This window comes from Podarcis filfolensis, assembly GCF_964270895.1.
Source record: "Podarcis filfolensis genome assembly, chromosome: 6".
Lineage (NCBI taxonomy): Eukaryota > Metazoa > Chordata > Lepidosauria > Squamata > Lacertidae > Podarcis > Podarcis filfolensis.
The window spans coordinates 35,999,067-36,024,740 of record NC_139609.1 but is presented as its reverse complement, the minus strand read 5'-3'; the positions used below and the strand labels follow the sequence as shown (position 1 = coordinate 36,024,740).

Sequence of the window (25,674 nt, the reverse complement as noted above, 5' to 3'; positions counted from 1 at the left end):
CCTGACCATTGCTTAAAATTCCAGCTCACCTAGGAACCCACTGGCTGATCCTAATCAAATTAGTATCTTTAAACTGCAAGTCCCCATTTGAAAAGTGGAATCATAATCTCATATGTTGTGAGGATATCCGAAAGAATTACTGTAAAGCACTAAGAGCTCAAAAGGGCCATAAAAGTGATTAATAACTGTTTGTTTTATAACGTGGCAGTGTGTGTTCTTCATAAGAGACTGTACTGTTCTCTGCCATCTATCACATTTTAAATAAACACTGAATATCTAAGAAGCAGCCTCTACTTGAAAGATGATCCAAACAGGACGGCAGGGATCTTATAGCTGCCTATTTACAAGAAGTCTCAGTACCCACTTCAGCAGATCCAGCAGTTTCCTGAAGTTGGATTCAAAATTCTACAGGCACTAAAGAATTGTCCCTGCGGAAAATACCCAGTCATACCAAGTCTGCCAGACTTTCAGTAGAGAGATGGAAGGTAAAGGTACCCCTGCCCGTTTGGGCCAGTCTTGCCAGACTCTAGGGTTGTGTGCTCATCTCACTCTATAGGCCAGGAGCCAGCGCCGTCCACAGGCACTTCCGGGTCACGTGGCCAGTGTGACAAGCTGCATCTGGCAAGCCAGCGCAGCACACGGAACGCCGTTTACCTTCCCGCTGGTAAGCAGTCCCTATTTATCTACTTGCACCCGGAGGTGCTTTCGAACTGCTAGGTTGGCAGGCGCTAGGACCGAACGACGGGAACGCACCCCGCCACAGGGATTTGAACTGCTGACCATGCGATCGGCAAGTCCTAGGCACTGAGGTTTTACCCACAGCACTACCCACGTCCTAGAGAGATGGAACATATTTTTAATGAGCTGCCAAGAATCCCAGGAGAATCTAGAAATGCAGTCACCTATTGCCAGTGGTGGCTGATACCCATTGAAGCTGGTGGAGTGGAAAGCAAGGAGGCCAATAGCCAATAACAGGCAGAGGTACCACTTGACTGATGATAAATTTGTGGGGCTGGCTGAAGACAGATTGAGATTGGTGGGGCAGTGCCCCTTTGGCGTAGTACACCAGCCTCCATTGCCTGTCACTTAAAAAATATAAGCCCTTTTCAGGTGGAGTGTCATCAAGAGGTGACTTTTCTAAAGGAAACTAGCTCCACCTCACCCCGCCCCTTTGCTGCCTTAGCTACTTTCCAACTTGTGAAAGCTGTCTGTCCGAAGCAAGTAACCTTTTGTACCTATGAAGGTGCCCCATGTTGTTTGGACCCTGGAAAACCAGGCTACACTTATTCAGTTCCATCAACCTTTTCACACAGGGCGTGTTTTCCACATGGCTGCCCATCTTCATTGACCTTGTATATATCCTTCTTAAACTTCAGCAACCAGAACTAGCCACAGTACTCCAAATAAGGTCTCCAAATGTGGTGAATGAGTACAATGGCCAGTTATTACACACATTAACTACTCAACGTCCATTAACCTTGACCACACACACATACACCTCTCAGACAAAGGCATGAACAGGGCTTTTTTAGCCGGAACTCGTCGGAACTCAGTTTCAGCACCTCTCAGGTTTAGCTCCATTGCCATTATAATAGAACAAGGGAGGGGTTCATGGTGAGTTCCAGCACCTCTTTTTCTACAAAAATAACACTGGGCATGGAATATGAGAATCTTCTCAGAATCAACACTGAAAAATGGATTTTCATTTGTGCTATTATGAATTTTTCAAGCTTGATTAATCAATAACACTTATGGAGTTTATAAATGTACAAACTGTCCATTTGAATATATAGATAAACTATGGGCTTTTAAAACAGCCTATTACCAATGCCATCGAGAAATAGTTAATCATATTTGGACATTTATTTGTTACACTTTAATCTCACCTTTCCTCCAAGGAAATTGGATGGTTTGCTTGTTTGTGTGTAAAACTTTCATGCCTTTCCTTTAACAGGCCAATGGTATCATACAATATATCTGGCATAACAAGTTTACAAAGCAAGTCAATGAGTGGTTCTCAAGTGGTGTTCCAAATACTCATCAGGCCCAGACCTGCTTAGCTCCAGATGTTGAAGACCATGACAATGTTTTCTAAGTCTGTACTGTCATGGATGGCTTAGAGTACACACAAGTGAAGAAGCTAGACAATAACTTTCACTCTCTCAGCCAAGAACAGAACAGCCACACAAAGTCCAGTACCATCTTGTGACTAAATTTCATAGTGATACTCAAACATATCTAACCAAAAGAACAGGAAATTTGACTTCACTGAGGTCAAAGATGACAAGTCTTCTATTTTTGTTTGTTCACACAAATCTATTTATCTACATCTTGCTTACTTCTTCCAAAGAGGACAGATGATTTTCTCTGTTCATCCTCATGATAACTTGCCCAGATTGAAGATACAGTGGTACCTCGGGTTAAGAACTTTATTCGTTCTGGAGGTCCGTTCTTAACCTGAAACTGTTCTTAACCTGAGGTACCACTTTAGCTAATGGGGCCTCCTGCTGCCGCCGCCCCGCCGCCCTGCGATGTCTGTTCTCATCCTGAAGCAAAGTTCTTAACCCAAGGTACTATTTCTGGGTTAGCGGAGTCTGTAACCTGAAGCGTCTGTAAACTGAAGCGTCTGTAACCCGAGGTGCCACTGTAGTATCTTGTTCCAGGCCACCCAGTGAATTTATTAATGGACTGGGATACAATGAATTAGGTCAGACATAGGCAAACTCGGCCCTCCAGATGTTTTGGAACTACAGCTCCCATGATCCCTAGCTTACAGGACCAGTGGTCAGGGATGATGGGAGTTGTAGTCCCAAAACATCTGGAGGGCCGAGTTTGCCTATGCCTGAATTAGGTGAAGTGGATTCTTGGTCACAAAAGCATTTGGCACAATAGTCTTTCAGATACAATATTTTTCTTGGATATCTTTGTTTTGTGTGATTCTTGACAAGTCACAGCAGCCAGTGTGCACAGTGAAGGAGGATATCATGTCCTCCCCTGGCCATGCCTGATCTGGGAGGCCGTCTCAATTCACCATAGCCATGCTGGACAGTTACCTCCATTCCCCCTCAAGGATGGCAGTAAGCAGTCATTGTCAGGACAGATAAAAGAAAATACTTTTAATGCAGGAACTCACTCCCACAGGGAGCAGTTATAGCCACCAACCTATATGGTTTTAAAAGAGGATTAGACAAATTCATGCAAGAGAGGGCTTTCGGTGGCTACTAGCCATGATTACTAAGCTCTACCTCCACAGATGGAGCCAGCAATGCTTCTTGATACCAGTTACTGGGAACCACAGGAGGAGAGAGTGCTCTTGCTCTAGAGTCCTGCTTGTGGTTTCCCAGGCAAATCTAGTACATGTGGTGTCTTTGCCCTTTAACAGCAACAAGAGTCTCATGGAAATATGGCTAACATTTCCTTATCGAGTCAATAGGCTAAATTAAGGTAATTATTATAAATGGCCTTTCATCATTCTTTAAACATAAAATAGCCCAGTTAGAGCTATAAAATAGGCCACTCATTTGCACTCCCCACCCCAAAGCGATGCAATTAAATGGCAAAAATTATAATTATTTCAAGACTAGGTTGGCTATGTTTATCTCTCTGAAGGTCAGTCAGTCTTTGGGTGTCTTTTTTTAAGGGGGGAAATGTCTTTAGTGGCATGCTATGCACTACATTTTACAAAGAGCTTTAGAGATAATAAATCTGTACTGGACTGAAGTGTATGCATGCCAGATTTTATTGGTGTGATATGTCTGCAGGGATTCTTAATCATTACTACATGCCTTATCAATACTGAACAAACAAGCATGCTGCTTCCAAAACACTTTCACACATCTCCAAATAAATGAGAAAGTAGTACTACAGCAGGTGGCAGTGAAGCTAATCTCCTTATGGAAACCCAGTGAGGTCAAATATTTGATCCTGGAAATCTAAACCTAAAGCTAAATTGATTATTTTAAAAAATCACCATAATAAGGAGGATAAAAAGCTGCATAAAAAGCTATGAGGAGATGAAGATGAGACATAGTTCCACTACACATCTATCCATTCAAGGACCCCATAAAATTCAGACACAGGAAATGTATGTGTATGAATGGATAGCTGATGAGCTATTTTCTCTTTTGCTTTGATGTGCATCAACCACTGCATTTCAAGCAGAAGGCAAAGCGAATACTGCTACCTGGCCAGATACATGATGACCACTAGTGTCAGGCAAAGGCAACCAGTAGCTGGAGCACCTAACTGGGCTATTGTCACCCACCAAGAAGGTTGGGTCACAATGAGAAAGACCTCATGAGATGTTGCTGAGTCCTTTGAGACTTTGGACAGTTTCTCGCTAATGCTGGCTCCACTGAGTAGCTTTCTGGGGCTGATGGCAATCAAAGTTCAACTGGAGAGTCAAAGATTCTCCACTGCTGACTCAATGAGTTCACAGCAAAGGTGAGGTTCAAACTTCCTTATTGGAAGCTCAGCCATTATCCCATGCCGACTCAGAATTAATCAATCACCTGATAGTCACCAAACCAACTAATCAATTTTTCTGAGCTTAAGCAAATTTGGATGTTGAAGGAAGGCAAATGTGCTAGTTTTGTGGAAGGAGATTTAGTGTTGTTTTGTCAAGGTTTGTTTATTTATAACTTTTATAAAAGTAGCTTACATAAAGATCAGAACATACATAAAACACAATGAAATTGTTTTAAAAAATCTAAAATAATTTTCATACATTAAAACTGAAAGCAGGGTAAACCAATTCAGTATTTAAACACTGGCTTGAAGATAGAAGAGAGATTTCTAGTCAAATCTCTTGTTGATGAGAGTTTCCCAGATTTGGGGCCATCTTTCATCCCAACCAATTGTGCTTCTGGAAGTGGTGAGACACATAGCAAAACCTCTGAGGTTAGTTCAGCAGGTGGAGAGGATCATATGGGAAGAGGAGGAACGTCAAATAGCTTGGTCTCAAACTATTTATGTAATTTCATTATTCAAACATATATCTCCGTTTCCAGTTGGAAGTTTATGTACTGGCACAAAAAGACAGGACTTCTAAACATACATTTACAATGTCTCTACAGTATCCCTTTTCCTATATCTAAAGTCTAAAATAACATGGAAACTAAGGTTTGAGGTCTCACTGTACTTCCAATCTAGCTTTTGTTTGCAAAAACCCAATAAGCTATGATATTATCTGAGCAGGTTTTGTGACAGTGCCATCATTTGTGATATATGATCCAAAACAAATCATATGCACAATAGCAAATGGTGTTGGGGCACCGACTTCATTTGGCAACAGTTCCCAAATTGTTCATGGAAAGTGCTCATTTGTTCAGCCATTTCCTGTCTACTCATTCCCCCTCTCGATTTGAAACACTGTAATCCTTTCTACATGCTTCCTTCACTGTGTTACTAACATTATTGTTACAGATCAAAAGAGAGCTTCCTCCTTAAAAGTTTCATTCCCCATCTGTGGAAAGTGTGAGGCAAATCCTTTCACGCAGTCTGATGATATGTGCATCCTGACAGTTTTCACTGTTGCTGGGGCTTTGAAATCCATAGTCCGTTGCCTTCGTACATTGAAAGGAGCCAGGTTTGTCAGTTATAAAGGTACTTTTTGCAGCCTTTGAAGTGGACAACATATTGCTCGAACTCCCAGAATTGTTTTCAAAGGCTGCAAGAAACAGCGGTAAAACTGACAAGCTTCCACAGAAATATGGACGTATCCCCTTCACTGCAGAGATGTAAGTGACAAGATCATCAACAGTTTCACTGATTAGATCACAGGTGTTCTAAATATAACTAAGTTTATCTCTCTGAATTTCTCTACTTGTAAGATTGGTGCATACTTGTTCTTCACGTTCTGTTTGTGACAAAATACATGCATTCACCCCCCCCCCCGCCTTCCATTCTGCTTCACTACAGAGTAAATTTTAAGGGCTTTTAGTTGGACATAACTAATCCTGTCTCAGTGCAAGGGACTGAACTAGGTGACCTTACAATAGCTTTTCATATATTAATTTCTGGTATCTTCTCTCACACCCATGCACATAAGTGTAATTCTTCCAAAGGAGGTGATCTAGCATCTCTTTTTCTAATTATGCAGTTCCAGAGATTTGACGACTCATTAGGGACTCCACTGGAGAATGCATGTGCCACCACTTGACATGTATTAACTTTCTTTTGCCTAGAGCTATTAGACTCTGACCTACAAAATCTATACTGGGCTGAAAATTCTAACACTTGCCAGGCTACACGTATTTGCTTCATGTAAGAATGTTGCACTGCATTAATTTACTTCTAATTTTACACAGATTCAAGGAAATCTGACTGGAAATATGCCTCAAAATGTGCAACTATCCAAGCTATTGTATCTTGAAGTACTTTAAAGACCACAAGGCATATCAAGAAGGTCATGATACCATTATTTTTACATCTTCTAAGAAACTATCTATTTTCATAGCTGGTCTGTTGCCATAGTATCTGAGTCACCATGACCCATTTGCAGAACTTCAAGTGTCTGGAAAAAACCCCCAAAAGTTTCTTACTAAATAACTTTATCTATATCTGAATGAAAAATGAATTTATTTAAAGAAATCAAGATTGTAATCAGTGTGGATAAGAATGAAAAACAAAGCCACAACCATTGAATAACAAATATTATATTTTTATATTTTGTTTTATTTTATTTGCATTTCAGAGTTGGATACCCTCTGAAATAATTTTGCTTAAACGTTGTACACCCTTTGCTAATCATTATTATTTTCTTCTAAGGCTTTCAAATCCTCCTCTTGTTGGTTCCATTTCCATTTCTTACTGAACCGATCACAGATTGTTGTTGCTGTTGTTATCACTCTTGACCAATTTTTAAAAATGGAATTAGGTATTTGCTCAAAAATGACTTAGATTCAAAAACGTAAGTGAGAGGTCCTTGTCTTGCATCCAAACAATTATGCATCCCAACCAATTGTATCCCAACCAAACTGAACCCTTGGTGCCTTTGAGTGTAGCAAGATGACTGATGAACCTACTATGTTGCTGAACAGGAATGGGAAAACTTTTTCAGTCCAAGGGCCTCATCCCCTTGTGGGCCACCTTCTGAGAGCCACATGCCAGCAGTTGGTGGAGCAAAGTGGGTGGAGCAAAAGATATGGCTGCTTCTTTTGTTCAGTTGGCTGCATTCCAGCCACCCAAAAGTAAGAGCTTTCTACACTCATGTATCTTCTCCTTCCCTCCCTCCCTCCCTCCCTCTCTTACACATCTCTCCAGCTTCCATTCAGGCAACCAAAGGCATCATCACAGTTCTGCTAAGTATAATTGTTAAATGTGCATTGAAATGGGAAAGAATTATACAATGTATCTGTATTGTATACTGTGAGGCATGACTGGAAATCTCCATGAAGCTGAAGAAGAGTATACCAAGTTAATCATTAACAGTGCTATATCATGGGACTGTATCTCTGCTGGCTCAGCCACAAGGTGCATAATGTCACATGAAAGAGATAGTATTGCAGGTCAATGCATATGCTAATTTGGTAGGCATCCATGTTTGGGTGTGAGCTCTTTGTTCCAAACTGCTAAAGAGAATGGCATGTTAATCTCTACCTCCAGTAAACAACCAGAAGCTAATGGAATATGCAATGGAGGAGTGACAGAGCTTTGATTTTATCTCAGGATGTGAGATGTTTGTAATCTTAGTTATCTCGCCTTATGCTAGCACCAGTATAAGAAATTATGCAACTAAGTGAATGTATTTTTTTAAAAAGTTGTTTGATGTTAAGTTTTGTAAATAAAGCCTTTGAACCTTATTCTTGCACTGGATTTTTTTTTATTTCAGTAATACTGTCAGTTTTTATTCATCCAATGGCTTCCATATGCATAATCATAATCATCATCTCAGAAAGCTCAAGGATATTCCAGCCAGGCAAAAGCACTCAATAAAGGTGCAGAGCATGGATGGTGAAAGGTATAGCTTGGGGAGAAGGGTGTGATCTGGAGGACTTGATGGTCTCTATCCCTGTTGCAGAGTGATGGATACAAATCTCTCTCTCTCCTCCCTTCTGCCTTCTATTCAATGCAATAAATGGATTTTTGATTTTTGTATGAAAATAGCCATGCCTGTTTATTGATTTGGAAAATTAATTATTTTTAATTAATGTGCTCCTGCACCAAAATCGTCATTCAGTGTGTTAATTCTGCCAAACACATGTTTGAGATTTATAGAGAACCTTTTAAAACTACTTTTGGCTCACTCTAATAGCATACGTTCTGCAGATCTGTTCTAAGCAGAAGGAAGGAAAAGGCCACAAGGCAAACTGGGACCACCTGGCCGCCACTTCTATACATTCAGCACCACTGGCCAAATGTCTACTGAAAAGCTGCTATCCAGGCCCCAAACAGCAGCTAATTGATTTTGAATGTTTCCATTGTAATCACTTTAGCCTGAAGAATACCCTTCCTGCCATGAAATTTCTTAGGAACACTTGTTGCTTCAGACTGCAATTCAGAAAGATTTTATTTTGCGTCGTTGTTCTTTCTATTACCATGTAAAAACACACCAGGGATTTGGAAACCGGCTACACAAGAAAGCCAAGACAGAGAGTGTGAATGTTATTTGTGAAAAGGGGAAAACATTTTCCAGTGTTTTACATCTGCGTCTTATCTGAATGCCAAAAAGAGGAAAAATCTTAGAATGCCTTGAAGTTATACTATGACATTATCTCATTCAGGGGTCTTTGGGGTAGTTTCAGTTTCTCTCTCTTACTCATTTTTCCAATTCAGAATTCCAATTTATTTTTCCAATTCACAAACAAAGCAGTTGGTGATTTTTTAAAAAATAAAGGAGTCATAAAAATTCATTAGCATTTTAGTGAGAATTTCAATTTTGCTTAATACACAGAATATTTGCTAAGCTATTTTCCCTTATATAATACTCCCTGTAATAGCCAGGCACAAGCCCTTTGGTCTCTAATGCTATGTAGTACATCAGGAAAAGTCCATGAGTAAGCATGAGTAGAATTTTTTTTTTTTTTTTTTTTTTTTTAAATAATATTTATTGAAGTTTCCAAAATACAGAAAGAGAAGAAAAGAAATTATAAAGATACATTCAGAACCTTATTTTCAAACATCCACTTTCTGGGACTCCCCCCTTCCCCCACCCCTACCGTATTCCCCTTTCATATTGTTGTTTCCACAAGTTCTGTTTCTGATTTAAAGCACAATTTATATACCCCATTGTTCAAATTTAAATTTATACAAACCTTATGCAACACCCTTGATAAAAAAAAGCAAAAGATCTCTCCCCATAGCCCACCCCCTTTTCTTTCCACAATGTCCCCCTTTTTTCCCATTAAAGTAAAAGCACACAGAATAAAAGTATAAAAAAAATAAGAAATATATTAGAAAAAAGAAAACCAATTCAGAAAATAGTTGCAAGCCTTTGGATTCTAATTCTCCCTCCCCTTCCCCGGTTTAATTTCCCTTATCCTCCAATCTATGTTTCCAGCCTGGAAGTCTTAAGTCCATCAATCCCATTTTTCCCCCAACTCCTTGCGGAATTATTTCCCATTTTTAGGATTACTTTTTAAAAATTAATTCCTAAATCTTTAAAAATGTCAAATTATAAAATTCCCCCCATTGTTCTTTCAAGGTTATAGTCCAGCTTCCTCTTGTTCCGCTGCTAAAACTTTCTTATTCAGAAGTTTAGTAACTCTACATGGGTTGTTGTTATTCAGGAACAAAAACTTGCGTTCAGTCCCTTCCTTCTTCAGTGAAGTATTCTGTTGTCTCCTTTTAGTCTAAACACCCTGTAGACGAGATTCAGTTTCAGTTTTGCAGCTTTCCCAGGAGATAACCAGTTCTGTGAAATTCCGAAGTGTTGTATTTTTCCCGGCTTACGCCCATCTTTGTAATGTCCCGAAGCTCCTCTAGGGGGGTTGTTGTAACTTTGTTTCCAAAAATCCGATTGTTCTCCGTATTTTCGCCATTTTGTATTCAAGTCTTAACAAATTATATCAAGTTGTAACAAATTTGACCAGCAAGGTCCTTGTAATAAAATCCTCTTTAAAATTCCGACTTTGACAGTTACTTTGACAGCTGTCAAAATCACCGGCTCTTTTCACCAGGCTCACTCCTCAATCGCCCCGGTTCCCAGGGAGGGGGGTGCATTTTCCTTCTCCTTCAATTCTTCCTCCAGCACAATTCTTGTACTTCCCCATCATGGAATTCTTGATTTTAGCAAAGATACCGTTCTTTTTGGGCCTTGGCTTCCCAATCCTTGTTTTAAAATGTCTACAATAGGGAGGGGGACTGACTTCCTTTTTAGATCCCCCCCCGCTCGTCTCAAATCCAAAAAATTTTTCTTCTTTTAAACCCGATTTCCAATTTACTCACGGGTTGTTGTTAAAAGTCCAAATTCTCAATGGAAGAAGTCAGCGCTCTCCGCCGGATGGCATGCGGCTTCGCTCGGCAGGGATGGCAGAGGACTCAAAGCACCACGCTTCTCCCCGGCACCCGATCCGTAGCCTTTAAAAAGGCTCCTTCACGAGTCGGGAGGGCGCTAGCGGTGCTAGCCGAGTCTCCAAGTCCACGGCCCCCGTGGCCGTGGTTTCTAAGGGTCCCCGCATCGCCGGTGCGGTAAAACCCATCCCCTGCCGAGCCGGCTCCCTCCGGAGCTCGGAGGGAGTCCGCCATTCGGCGATGGCGCCAACCCGGAAGTCAAGCATGAGTAGAATTTTGTGGATTTGGCCAAGTATCTACCTACTCCAGCATTCAGTTTCTAACAATGGCCAGTCAGTTGGAGCAGTCTAAATTTGTGCAGAATCCTCATACCAGTAGCAAAATTTCCTGGTGGCCACTAGCACAGAAGCTCTTCTAATCAGCTTGATCCATATTATAAGCAACATTCAAACATTATAGCGCCTTGATGGAGCACTGCAAGATAGTAGCATCATTTTAAGCCAGATAATTGGCCAAGAGAGTTGCACTGTATATAGGACAATGCTAGGGATGCATGTAATGGAGCCACTTACCAATAGATTTCTGATCATCATAAGTTCTAAAATCAACTAAACCAAGGTATTTGGATAATACGCATGTATATGGCAAATAGTAATCTCTTATATAGTGGAATGGTAGCTAGCTTTTTTTCCCTAGCCTCTATGAAGGAAAACAAAAAGCATCAAGGATGAACAAACATGAAACTATCATAAATCTAGCCTGTCCCAGTCCACAAAAGTCCATTTCTGTGCAAATTCCACTCTTTGTATTTACTTCTCCCTTTATTTATACATCAGTGGAACATAATGATCACTTAGCAAAGTTCTGTTCTCTCTCCTCTTTCTCTAACAAAAAGGCACCCATGATGAGAAGCATCTTTTCTTGGCATCTGACTAGCATTTCTGTAAAAAGAAAGAGAGAAAAAAGTTTACAGTATTGAATGGGGGAAACTGATCCTTTTCAGTGTCATTAGTCATGGCTCCTTGGGGACAGTCATGCTGGCTCGTCGCTCTAGTACAACATCAAGAGAGGAAGTGCCTTTGGTTTTTTTGTTGCCGGCTCCCCGAAGGTACAGAAATTGCTTTTGCTATATCTCTCCCACCCTCCCTTCTCTCTCCTCTCTCCATCCCTTTGTCTCTGGCTGAATAATGAAGCAACGGTTTCAGTTTTAGTGCTCTGGTGCTTTATCTTGTCAAAATAATGTTGCCATTGGTGCTGGTGTAAGCTGCTTTCCTATCCTCTTTGGCCAACCCCCCCCCCACTTGTTCTGAGGGCTCTATTCGGGTGTGTAGTCTGGTGTTTTCCACTTATGAGTGATATTAAATTGCAGCTACTGTGGCACACAGCCCAGTGGCAGCTCATCTACCAGGGGCTTCTGGGCAGGGTGGCTGGCAGCCCCAGAAGGCTTAGTTCTGTTTGGATAAACTCCACCATCTTTTTGATGTTTGATCTCTGTTGCTTAGATTTGAAAACACAGGCTAGTTATCAAGAGAGAGAGAGAGAGAGAGAGAGAGAGAGAGAGAGAGAGAGAGAGAGAAGGAAACAAAAGACCTTCTCAAGGAGATTATGGTACTTATGGCTGCAGAGGAAGCAGTACAACAAATATTACTGCATGCAATATTTCAAGGGCTTCTTTTTCTAACTATGATTAGAAAGAGGATATCAGGAATTATTCCAAAGAATGTGGCATGAAGTTGACAGCCAGAGATTTAGAATAAGCACTCCTTTCCTTAAAGAGCATGCAGACTTAGGGTGCATTCAGATGCGGGGAATTTTTGCCTTGGTTTTCCTGATTATAATGCTAGCTCTTCTTGTCTCATTTTCTAATGTTCTAATGTTCCTGTAGCAGTGCAGTACCTGTTGCAGAACTGTGCCTTTTTGACCAATAGCACGCCACATTAAATATCACTCACACCAGTGGGGTTGCACAACACCAAGCATCCATGTCGCTATTCCCCCAACCTTTTCACACATGTGTGCTTCTGTTCCCCATGGAAATTGGCAGGAAAGAACTGTATGCTGGTAGACCACCCCAAATTTTCTCATTTTGCTCCCAAGATTTCCTGGGTTTATGGGGTTGCAAATGGATTGTTTCTGGAACAAATTAACACAGAAATTAGAACTGAACTTCCACTAGATTCCCCTGTATTTCCAGACGTGGCTTTTACGTCATGTGAAAGCTCAAATGTAATACTGAAATGGACAATGAAATGTTGGGGGGATGGAATAAACTACCATCCAAATGCACCCTTGATAAGGGATACATAGAGAGAAGCATAGAAAATGCTAATAAAGAGAAATATACAAGCCAGAAGAATAGCACTTGTATTTTTTCTCATTGGGAAAAGAGACAAAGCACAACTAAGGAAGAGGTTCATTTATTTTCCATTGAAGCCAATGACAACATAGTTTGAATGATTCTAGCTACTACCCTAAGACTGAAATACCAAATATACTTAATAGAGAGTAAGTGCCATTGAAAACAGTGAGACCTACTTCTGAGACGAAGTATGCCTAGACTTGCACTACACAGTCTCCTGTCTTGAAAACTGCAGGTGCAAACTACAGAATTGCTTCCATCAGCATGGTTAAACTGCGTTAAAACCTTGGATTGTTTGAAGAAGTTCTATATAGAGTATAAACAGATATTTACATGCATATCTATGGAGAATCAGATTAGAGAAAAAAGTAAGAGTTCAAGAAAAACAGCTGAGGATCACTCCATAGCCTGAAGAAGTCCCAATTAAGTAGAATTACTGTTGCAATTAAGCAGAATCCTTGCCATTAATCACTGAACTCAAATACTCCCTTTGGGTAACACTCTTATTAAAGTTTCTTCATAGCTTATTTTCTTATCTGTCTAGAAACCACACGGATCCCTCCCCCCAAAAGTAAGTTTCCGATATTGTCATGCGTGCATATGCATCTAACTTTGAGCTAAGAGTGCTTCCAATGGAGTCAAGTGCATACTTACATTTTTGGAGTATCAGGTGCTAAATGAATAAGTATTTCTTCTTACCAGAAGTGTGATAAATTAAATGGAATGTTTTATTGCTGTGTGCTGGATCACAAGCTGGAGTCACAGAAAAATGCAAGGAAGTTTAACATTGTGTTCAGCTCATGCTTGATTTTAATAGCAGACCTTAATGTCTATGTCAGAAGCAAATGCAGAATTCAGGCTGGATAGATCTGGAGATTCACCAACTACAGCCAGATGCAAAATGGTGGTACAAGCAGACAGCAAAGCCTCACCACCATTACACCAAGAGCTGGGTCAGATTATTTTTTTATAGAAGGGTAAAACAAACAAGAAGTAACTCTGAAGGTAGTTCACTGCCAAAAGCTGTCAATGTGTTTTGCTTGAGGTAGTCTACTCCAACCATCTCAAACCTGGTACTCTCTAGAAATATGATTTGGACTACAACTTCCATGAGCCCCGGCCAGCATGGCTGTGTTAGCTGGGACTGGTGGGAGTTGTAGTCCAAAACATCTAGAGGGCACTAGATTGAGGAAGGCACCAACATACAAAATCTTCATAGTAGAGTTGCATTACTAAAATCAATGTAATTGTCACTAATCTGCTTGTTCACATTATAATGAGTCCCATTCTTTTTAAAAATCCAGCATGTGGATATAAGTTGGATATTAATAATACATAGCTCATATGCAATGAAGCACATAGACATATGTTCAGCTTGGGGCAATAGGAATCTGTAACAGTCTCCTCCACTGGTAGTATAATGGGAGTATGTATAACATTAAGAAATGTCAGGCCCAGAACTGCGATCATCTAGATCTGGATGCAGCTATCCTGGGTGGCAAGACACCAGGTTGACAGGCTGAATGGTTTCCTTTCAACTTCTCCTTTGTATCATGTTCTTAACAGTCTTTCAATATATCCTCTGTATGTAAAAGATCAGTAGCAAGAGCAATGCAAATGAGGGCATCATGGATGTTGCCACAACACAACACAACACGTCTGTCAAGAATTCTCTTCCAGAACAGGAGTTGAATGAGCACTGTTTCAACAGATGCAGTATCTAGATAATTGCTGTCAAAATTCCTTGGGACCAATATGATTAATCTTGTAAGTTTTCAAGACAAACCTCCCATGCTTTGCTACTTTCAGTAGAGTGTCTTATGATAAACAAAATCTTATATCTGCAATTACTATATTTGGATCCAGTATAGATGCTATGAAGGAAATGTTATGTGTGCTCTTCTTAGTTCATGCAATGTTGGAAATGTACTTGGTCTTTTATTTCTTGTGAGGGCTCGAATACTGAATAATATTCAGCCATCTTGGATTCATGCATGGCGAGCAGACATCCTACTTGCAAGAGGGGCAACATGACTTTTCTGACACAGATAGGTCACTTCTATCCAAAATAGACTTTTGCTGTTTACATCAATGAGATGCCTATGATGTCAACAAAATCTATATAGCTTATTGGTCAGGGTATAACATGTTACTACACATACCTGATAGAGGATCAAGAAATACAGTCATGGTTCGCAGAGTGATACCTCAGACCAGAGGTCACCAATGTGCACAAATGTCCACAGATGTCTTCTATAGTGCCCATGGTTTCCTCTTCTTCCCCTGTACCCTCCACACTGACATTGGGCTTGAAGGAAGCACTCTTCTATAGCCAATGGAATCAACTGTGATGTGTTCTTGGTTGGGAGGTATGTGTGGTGCCCAGAAGAGATTCTTTGGTTTGCAAATGTGCTCCTAGCCCCAAAAGGTTGGCAACTCCTGCTTTAGCCATCAGCTTCCAATAAACTAGCATTTTTCATTTGGCCTGCCTGTATTTCAGTTTATCTTTCCTAACAGTTCATTTGACAATAAGTAATATGATTATTAATCTTTCCTGTGTTTTTATAACTGTAGCTTTATGATATGCCAAGTGTTTAAAGTTCACATGACAGGTATAATGAAAGGTTTGGGAAGAAAACACATCATACAGTGGCGAGTTCAACATAATTAGTAGGTGGCAGCTCCTAAAGCTCACTTGGCAGAAATAAATGAGAGCCTATATTGAGGTGATGAAAAAAAGAAGAAAGAAAGAAAGAAAGAAAGAAAGAAAGAAAGAAAGAAAGAAGAGTCTATATTGAGGTGAAGAAAGGAAGAAAGGAAGGAGGGAGGGAGGGAAAGGGAAAGGGAAAGGGAAAGGGAAAGGGAAAGGGAAAGGGAAAGGGAAAGGGAAAGGGAAAGGGAAAGGGAAAGGGAAAGGGAAAGGGAAAGGGAAAGGAAGATTTCTGTGCAGATTTTCTTTCTTTTTTATATCAGGTTCATTACAGTAGTTACTTCAGAACAACAACAACAAAAATACTAGTTACAGTACATTGGTGATCTTTTTGGTTTCGTGAACCACCTCCTTTCTCCTTAGTGTGGTCAGCACTGATCCAAGCTATCAGCTGACTGGTGATGTAGCACCCTGCTTGTGGTTAACGCTTAGCTGGAATGAAATATTCAACGCAGCAATAGAGAAATTAAAATAATAATTTATTTGTCAGACAAATAAATGTGAGGCACAGTGGTATAAGGTTACCAAGCTCTGGCCTGGCCTCCTGCCATTATGGCCAGCACTTATATTCCCTCAGCCCAGCCCCCTTGCTCCTCCTTTGGCTGCCTCTGTCCAATCAGCCTGGTTAAAATTCCTATTGGCTGTTTGCTAGAACCAATCATAAAAGATACACCCATTTCCTATTACCTTTTATGGGAGACAAAGAGCTATATTTCCTTCTATTTATAATTGGCAAACAGCCATTAACCTCTACAAGGCACCTTAATTACCAGATAACCTTTTGCCCTAGACTAGGCGCCTTAACTAACATTTCATCTTTTGCCCTATTGCCCTATTCACTCCAAAACAGATGGTGGCTAATTTTATCTGAACAGATCTTTTTGTTCACCTTCCCACACATTATCAATGAAAGATCTCCTTCTTTGGAGGTCATTAAGCAGAGGCTTGACAACCATATGTCAGGAGTGCTCTGATTGTGTTTTTCTGCTTGGCAGGGGTGGCCCTGTGGTCTATTCCAACTCTCCTATGATTCTATGAAATAAGAATCTTACTTTCTAAATCCTTTGCATAATTACATTTAAGCCAATATATTTCATACATAACATATATAGATTTTTAGAAGCAAAGATCTTGTCTTAAGTAAAAAGGAACTTAGTAAAAGCTAAGTTCCCTAAGTTCCCTAAATTCTCTGAAGCTTCAAAGCAGCTTCAGAGAGAGAGGCCTCTTCCCTAGCCAGCTGCTGTTTGTATTAGCTCTTGCCCTTTTAACCTTAGGAAGATGTGGCTCAAGTTTAATGGGAGGCACAATAATTAATTGTGTTTTTGCAACCTTGATTGTATTCTATCATTTGTATGGTCAGTGTGACCTTTTGCTCCCAGCCTGTTTTATGACCGCAATAAACCAAAGGGGCCTCTGACAAAGACCTTGCCTGCGACAAAGACCTTGCCTGCTGGTTTCCTGTCTCGAAAGAAACATGTGAATTTAAGCTCATTTTTAGAATACAGGAATCTGATCAAAATATAAGCCTTGATTAAAATGCAGGCTATGATCAGATGCCTCAGTGACAGTAAGCATTGACCAAAGGGCACCCTAGGAGTCTGTGGCCTGACCTGTACGTAAGTTCACTTAGGCTACCAAAGTGACCCAAAGGGACAAGTTCTAAATGTTTTAGACTGCAACTTCCATAATCCCTGACCATTGGTCATGTGGGTATTCAGTCTATAGGTTCTCCATTTCTTGGGATAAGGAAAGAGAGAGAATGTATCATATACAGCAAGTTAATGAGAGGGAAGAGTTTGACTGCATAAAGAGCTGGGAGACAGAAGGAGCTTAGAAAGAAAGCAGAGCAGCTTGTAATGTGTGGGTTATGGAAAAAGCATAGGAGCTAAGCAGACAGAGGGAGTAAGAGAGAAGTAAGCAAACAACAAACATAGGTTGTATATGCATCCAGGAATAGTTAGATTTAAGAATCCGGACCCAGTGAGTGCAGCTTCCAAAAGGGACTGTTTGATTATGAACATGTCTACGGTTGGGGAGTGTCTTTTCAACACAGCTACCTCAGGATACACGTGAAGGAAAACTTGAAGAAACATCACTCCATGCCAATATCTGCTGAGAGATATTTGGGGATGAAAGAAACTTTTGTACCTCATGTATTTTATGTCAAGAGACGAGCTCTCCCTTAATTAACAACCATATTATATGTATCATTTGGTGAGAGAACCTTTCTGCTAGTGCACAGAACAAAGAGGAGTAAGTCATTACTTACTTATTTATTTATTGGTTAAAAAAACCCCAAGAATTGTGTGCAACACAATAGTTTGAGGCACACAAATGGATGGGGTGGAATTTGATGCGCCTCCCAGAATCCATGTCATAATACAAAACTTTTTTTTTTTTTAAGATAGAGAAATAATAATAAAAAAATACTAATGCCCATCACCAGCATCTCAAGAGGACACCTTGAGGGATGCTTTGATGAAAGGGATTTTGAGGATGGGGGCAAATAGTCTCAAAATGAGGTGTCCGGCCGTGTGCTGAGCTAGCTAGCATTCATTTTATTCATTTCAGTGGATCATCTGTGGAGTTCTTATGTGGGTTCCATCAGAAATGATGGAAGCTAAAGGCAACTGCAGTGTTTTTTAGACTGTATCCTTTACCGCAAATATATTCAGTGCAAATCCAACAACCACTACAAAACAAGTGTCTTGCATTTTGTCAGCTTTCTCAAAACCATTTTTAACAGAACAAATCCCAGTGGTTTCAAGAAAATTCTGCTAAATATCAGAATTACGCACAAATAATGTGATGTGCAAACAATCGGAGCCAGGGAAATTGCCCTTAAACTGGCTAAGCCCCATTGACTTCAGTGGGACTGAACACAGAATCACTGACTCATAGAATTGCACAGTTGAAGGGACCCTGCATTACCTGCTAGTGGAAATGGTTCATGGCTTGAAGGCTGCAGCCGCAATCTATAAGCAAGTCGTTTCAGAAGAATGGTAGAGCAGTTTCTCAGAGGTCAATGGAACATCACTGGGATTATTTCCGTCAACGTGGTCTGTGGATTTGCAGTCTGAGCGCCCAACAGAGTAGAAAATTTAAAAGGTCATGCAGTATTTAAAAGGGCCTCTAGTAGCTCTTCTGTATCTCGAACCTTTAAGGGTAACAACTGTGCCTTATTTCAAAGCTGGAAAAAAATAATATTTCCAGTAGACTAAACATGCAGCTTCTATTCTTGTGGATGTATGAGATTTCAAGCATCCCATGGTGACTATTTAATGTCAAGAACAGATTTATTATGGAACATATAGAATGGTAGGGGGATGGAAAAGAGACTGGCAGAGTTAAAAGAGATCAAAATGCAATCGAAGTGGCATTCACACAGCGGTTTATTCCATATCCCCAAAGTTTCTCTAATTGTTAATTTCCACATTGTAAGTGGGAAATGGAATAAACAGCTGTGTGGATGCAGAGCTAGTCAAACCTCACCATTCTATGGAGGAACTTTAGCCCTATTCAATCCATAGAGAAGGTTGTTTAGGTACATACCTTAGAGGACAGAATGAGCTCTTGTAAAAAGTTCTCTGACTTTCTTATACCTAATAAAGATGGGTTCATGTTTGGGCACAGAACCTGTACTTTTAGGGCAGCTGGGATTGATATGTTTTATGGCTATTTCACAGGCTGATTGCCAAGTCACATAACCTTGACACAATAAACTCTCTCTCTCTCTCTCTCTCTCTCTCTCTCTCTCTTTCTCTCTGTGTGTGTGTGTGTGTGTGTGTAGAGAGAGAGGGAGAGAGATGTAATTTCATTTTGAGACAGCTCTATCTAGGCATATTGGCACCAATTTTAATTGATTACACCACCATTTTCCTCAGCTTTCCTAACAGACATGATACAGTGCTCTACCTCAATCACTTTAAGAGCAACCTACTTCAAAAAGCTTATCATTTCAATTTTTCACACATTCTGTTTGTGGGTGTGGGTGTTCAGTATTTCACTCTTATCTCATCTCACAGCCCACTGCGGTAAGCCGGTATTCCTTAACAATAGCCCTTTTCAATCTCAGACCTAATAAAAAGGGAAAAATGTGTATCACAAGAAGAGAAAGTTGCCTATTTCTTTTTATTATTAAACTCTCCCATTGTTTTACTGATAAAGAAGACTGCCACTTGAAAGGAAGGCTGCCTTTGTATTAGCTGCAATCATTCTGACACTAATGAGAATTCCCCACCATCTCGGTATATACAAGACCCAACTACAAAACATGTACATGGATGATGAATTCAGGTCTTCCACCCCTACTATTCTTACAGAAATCAAGACAGAATTTATTCACAACTCCACTTTTTATTGTAATGCCTTCCCCCCACTTCTTTGCCTTGCAAAGAATTTTGGCCACTGCTATGATTATGCAAATTCTGTGGATCACACCTTAGAATTTCATGCAAACCATATTCTTAAGCAAGAAGTGAGACATGGGGCATATGTTTTTATGTTTCTGCATTTGTTCTGGTCAAAGATATTATTTACATCTCCTATGTTAACAACCTTATCAGAATGAATCAGAATGGAATATTGCTGAATACCTCTTTCAATACGTTGCTTTCATCTGGCCCATGAACGTGTAGCCACATCATGCTGCCTCTGATGTCACTGGGAGCATGGTGATGCCAGGAGTCCTCCCATCACAGAACCTTCACAGCTACCGCCACTGCTTCCCACCTTCTCTTCCCCAAAGCAATCTGTTGGCAGAAGTTCACAATAGGCCCTCCATTAGGCTGTAAATAAGGCTCCTGTAAGAAAAGAACTGCATGCCCATTGCCTCTGGGGAAAAAATAATACTAGAAATGTGCATTCTCAGATCAATCATACAATCTGAAAATCTGGCCCAAGTTGGAACACGTCTTAGTGATGCAAAGATGTAGTCAAGTCTGATTCGCTAGTATAGACCGTTGTGATGCCTTGTTACTTAGCATGTGGCCCTAAATTGTCTAGGATTTACCCATATGTCTGATCTAGGAAACATTACCCTCTTGCTCAGTTGTCTTTGCTCATCCTCTGTGATATCAGTATGTGGCCAAATACTGAAAATATCCATCTTAACATTTCAAAATATAAGAACAGATTAGGGCTATTTTTAGCCAAAATAGCAAGTATATAGTGATCAAAGCACACGCATCAAGCCAGGTTAACTGAACAATGGCAATGAATGCCAAGCCAAACATTCTAAAAAGTTTCCTATCTGATTTTGGTACAGAGACTTTTCTGGTGTGCAGCAGTGGTTAGAGGTTTGGATCCAGGCTAGGGAATCCTGGGTTCAAAATCCCATTCAGTTAGGGAAGCTCACTGGGTAAGCTTAAGGTAAAAGGTAAAGGGACCCCTGACCATTAGGTCCAGTCATGGCCAACTCTGGGGTTGTGGCGCTCATCTTGCTTTATTGGCTGAGGGAGCCAGCGTACAGCTTCTGGGTCATGTGGCCAGCATGACTAAGCCGCTTCTGGTGAACCAGAGCAGCACACGGAAACGCCGTTTACCTTCCCGCCGGAGCGGTACCTATTTATCTACTTGCACTTTGACGTGCTTTTGAACTGCTAGGTTGGCAGGAACTGAGACCGAGCAACGGGAGCTCACCCCGTCATGGGGATTCGAACCACCGACCTTCTAATCGGCAAGTCCTAGGCTCTGTGGTTTAACCCACAGTGCCACCCGCATCCCTGGGTAAGCTTAAACCACTCACTTTATCTGAGCTTAAGCTCCCTCACTAGGTTATGGGAGAGAGATAAAAGGGGATGGAGAGACATCCTGTAAAGATGGGTGGGATCAAAATGAAGTAAAAAAGGGGAGCACATTTGAGTAGAAGACTGGGAAGCCAATGCGACCTCTGCACAACTGTGTGTGGAATCAGATGAAGTCTGAGGTCTAATGATGCTGTCCTCACTGAAGTCAAGGTCACCTTCTACTGTGCAGGTTGCAGTTGTCCTCCAGAATCAGTGTCCCATGTAAGATGAATTGGGCCTGTCCAATTTCATTTTATCCCTAATAAGGTTATATATCACAACAGCTGGATGAGGTTGAGGAGTATTTCTTATGGCTAAGAGTGGAAATGCATTCAGTCAGAGTAGGCAGTGGCGGGCTAGATGGACAGACAGTGTATATGACCTGGTGTATAAGGTGGTTTCCAATTCTGTGTCATGCTAATATGTAGGCTCCAAAACCATAGACTCAGAAAGGGAAAGACAGGAATGGAAACATCATTGTGTGTGAAATGGCACAGGGTGATCAAAATGTGAAATTGTTGTGCACTCTCTCTCTCTCTCTGTGTGTGTGTGTGTGTGTGTGTAAGAGAGAGAGAGAAGACATTGTATGGTAGCTATTGCACTACACTCTGCAATGCAGTGGAACCTTGGGTTAAGAACTTAATTCGTTCTGGAGGTCCGTTCTTAGCCTGAAACTGTTCTTAACCTGGGGTTCCATTTTAGCTAATGGGGCTTCCTGCTGCCACCACGCCGCCGCCGCATAATTTCTGTTCTCACCCTGAAGCAATGTTCTTAACCCGAGGTACTCTTTCTGGGTTAGCGGAGTCTGTAACCTGAAGCGTCTGTAACCTGAAACGTCTTTAACCCGAGGTACCACTGTAATGGTATTGTGATGCTCAGATCCTCCATAAACCTTTGTTCCTTGTCCTGCTACTGCCCCCCTTTCCTTTGCTCCCTCATTACTTGGTCTTGCAGCAACTAACAACCCTGGCTAACCTACTTTCCACAGGGTGGCTTAGGATAGACAATAGGCAGCAGGTGATCTACATATCCCAGAGCTCTTTGTAGACTGCAAGGTAATAACATGTTCCAGGGATGCTGCAGGGAATCTGGAGGTGGGGGAACCTTCAGGGTGAAAGGAGAGTGAAACTGTTGAGGTTCCTTTAATTGCTGTTAGAATAAAACATCTGGTGCACCTGCAGGTCTTGTGGTCAGTGTTTGAAGGCCAAGAATGTCACTCTTACCTGGCAACCAGCCAAAAATGAGGTCATCTTTGTGTAAATTAAGAGGGTTGGTACATTAAGAGGCCTTTCTTGCTTCGCTGCCTGCTAACTCTGCCCAATTGGCATTGAACTCTGTGCTGTATGTATGCTGTGAGTTGTTGTGCTTGCTTTGCATTTGAAGCTTGCACCTTCTACTAGAGATCTAGTGCAACCCTTCACTTGTGTATGTACATAGTGAAACTGCCTTAATGTTCTGGACCTTCCAGTAAAGGATTGAACTGACTGAAAACCTGAAATCTGACTAAGTTTCTTTAGCACAAAGTACACTGTCACGAACCTATATACTTGCAGAGACTACACACATTTGGCATATGCCCTCCTCCAACAGAAACTGCCTGACCCCTTTCTCATCCTCAGGAGGTGGAAGTTTTCTGGGGATGGCAGGCACTACTCCCTATTTTTAAAAATCCATTGTAACATGACTCAGGTCACATCTGCACTATACATTTTAAACAGCATCATACCACTTTAAACAGTCATGACTTCTTCCAAAGAATCTGTTCACCTGTGGTTTTCTGAAATATCAGTTTCTAGACTAGGCAGTGTGATGTTGCACTCAGGTCCTGCTTGCAGCCTTCCATCAGGCATCTGGTCAGTCTCTGTCTGGCATAAGATGCTTCTTGGGCTTTTAAGAATAGGAACTGTAGTTTTTTTATGGGTGCTGAGAGTTGTTCAGAGAGCTCTATTCCCCACACAGAGCTGTGATTTTCAGAGTGGTTTCCTCTTCCCAGGAAACTCTGTAAATGGTCGTTTTGTGAGGGGACTAGAGGTCTCCTATTGACTATTGGTTGTCTATGTTACGAAAAAGGAGCAATGCTGCTGAGTGCTCCAGATGGCTGGAAAGCCAAACAGGATGTTTATGTTATGGGACTGTACCGTGGGAACCAGGGACAGTCTATTATGTGCTCTGAGCACCGGATGTTAGCTCAGAGTGTCACATGACCCTGTACTGGAAGTACATGGGTGGAGTTATTCTCTCTCTGCAGCTGGGTATCAGAGAGTGCAGACATGTTGTTCTCTGCACTGAGGAAAGACAGAAATAAAGGCATGTAAATACATTTCTGTCTGTCTCTTTCCCCTCCCTGGGGATGGCAGGGAGTGAGGGAGGAGGAGTGGCTGTGTTCTTCTTTCACGTTTGAAGAAGGATCGGCCGATAAAGACCTCCGCCTTGTCTTGCCGGGAGTCGCTGACGGGGGAGGCCTACAAGAAATCAAGCCGGGCACCTGGATAGAGTGCCAAATTCCTCTGATTGATGGGCTTGATTCAACATATGGTAGCAGACGCTGCTGGTTATCTGATCCATGGGAATCAGCATGAGAGGTGAGAGGTTGATGGATCGTGTGCCATCCTCTGCACCAAGGAAAGAAGATAACGTCTGAAATTGCAGCCAGAAGCTGAACAGACGGCTGGCCCCAAGAGGGGGTGTTTTCCAAGCAACGGAGCCCCAAAAAGGTATGCTGAATATCGGGCTAAAAGTGTGAATGCAGATTGATTTATTCTCTGGTTCACGAGAGAGCTGCGTTTGGAAAAACAAGCTCTGAAAGAAAGGCTTACATACCAGAAATTCCTGTGGTGAGATAAGGATTCCCGTCCCGGGGAAGGTTGCTAAGCAACGACAGTCGGCAGTGGAAAACTACTGACACCTGGGGCTGGCTCAGTCAGAGCTGGGAAAGCGAAAGTTGTTTTGACTGTGAGACTGTGGAGATTGCCTGCCTGCCTGGGAAAGAGGCAGAAAAACAGCTCAAAAAGGAGCTTTTGGATTTTAACTAGCTCGAGTGGAGAGCTGGGACTTGAGTTCAGCATGGATGCCAAGAAGGGGGGAGTGCCCCTGAGTGCCGTGGTTCAGGATGAACACAGCCGGCATGCTGCACTGGATGCCAAGGACAGGGGGAGGGAAGAACGGAGTTCTAATTCCCCCACTGATGAAGCTACTGGAGAGGATGCTGTAGCTTTGAACGTTGTCCGATGTTACAATTGCGGACAGGCTGGGCATCTTCAGCGGAGCTGCAAGAAGCCACGCCAGCCGAAAGGAGCGAAGGGCCGCTCAGCAAAGCCTGAGGCAGCAGGCAAAGGTCATACCAAGTCTTCGGTGAAACCTGCAAAGGCCCTGATGGCGAAAGGAACCACGCCAGATGTTGGACACTCGTTTGTAATTGACACTGGATGTAATTTTCATATGTCCCCGCACAGAGGACTCTTTTCGACGTTTAAGAAGCAAAGCTTCGCTGTGGAACAAGCCAACGGTCAGAAGCTGGAGGCGACTGGGGTTGGATCTGTGTATCTTAAGAGTCTGAACTTAACAATAAACAATGTTTACTTGGTTCCTGAACTGAAGTTCAATCTGCTGAGTGTTTCGCAGATTGCAAAGAAAGGACTGAAACTGTCCTATGATGATAAGAGCTGCAAGATCTTCAAAGATGGAGAGTTATATCTTTCTGCCAGACAGAAAGGTGGACTGTATTTGTTGGACTTTGAGCAAAGTGATTACATGGAATGTAATTCTGAGTCTAACGTGATTTCTCTTGCAGGTGTGACCAAAACGAGCGCCAAGAAGGTGGCCAGGGTCAACAGAGCATTTCAGCGGGTGTATGCTGATGTGATTGGTCCTCTAGAACCATCTAGAGGCAATGCAAGATATTATCTTGTGTGTGTGGATCATTTCTCTAACTTTGTCTGGGTTTATGTGTTAAAGAAACCACAGGAAGCCTTGGAAAGGTTTCAGGAGTTTTGTGACAAGGTTAAAGATATGCATGATGCTAACATTGATTGTCTTTTGACAGATGAGAAGCAGATTTTTCTTTTACAGGATTTCCAGAGGTTCCTGCAGAAGAAGGGGATCAGACACAAGATTGCTGTTTCAGCGGAAGCGTGGAACAGGGGTGTTTGTGTAAAAGTGAACAAAGAATTGCAAAAGGGAATGAATGCGCAATTGCTTAGTTCACATCTGCCACATGAGTTCTGGGCGGAGTCACTCGTGTCGTTTTGTCATGCATGGGTGAGAAAGGTTTCGAAAGAGTTGGGAAGTTCTCCTTTTGAGAAACTGTTCCAGAGAAAACCTTCTGTTGCCCATTTCAAGGTTTTTGGGTCTCATGTGAGGACAGAAGC

At 41.6% G+C, this 25,674-nt stretch overlaps 1 long non-coding RNA gene across 1 annotated transcript; it reads right to left on the bottom strand.

Annotated features, from left to right (window-relative positions):
* Positions 1 to 12,333: 12,333 nt before the first annotated feature.
* Positions 12,334 to 19,589, bottom strand: LOC310765706. Its single transcript, XR_014549755.1, has 3 exons — positions 19,462 to 19,589; positions 18,453 to 18,597; positions 12,334 to 12,585 (listed from the first exon to the last, which is right to left on the bottom strand). It is a non-coding gene; the product is annotated as an uncharacterized lncRNA (long non-coding RNA).
* Positions 19,590 to 25,674: the final 6,085 nt, after the last annotated feature.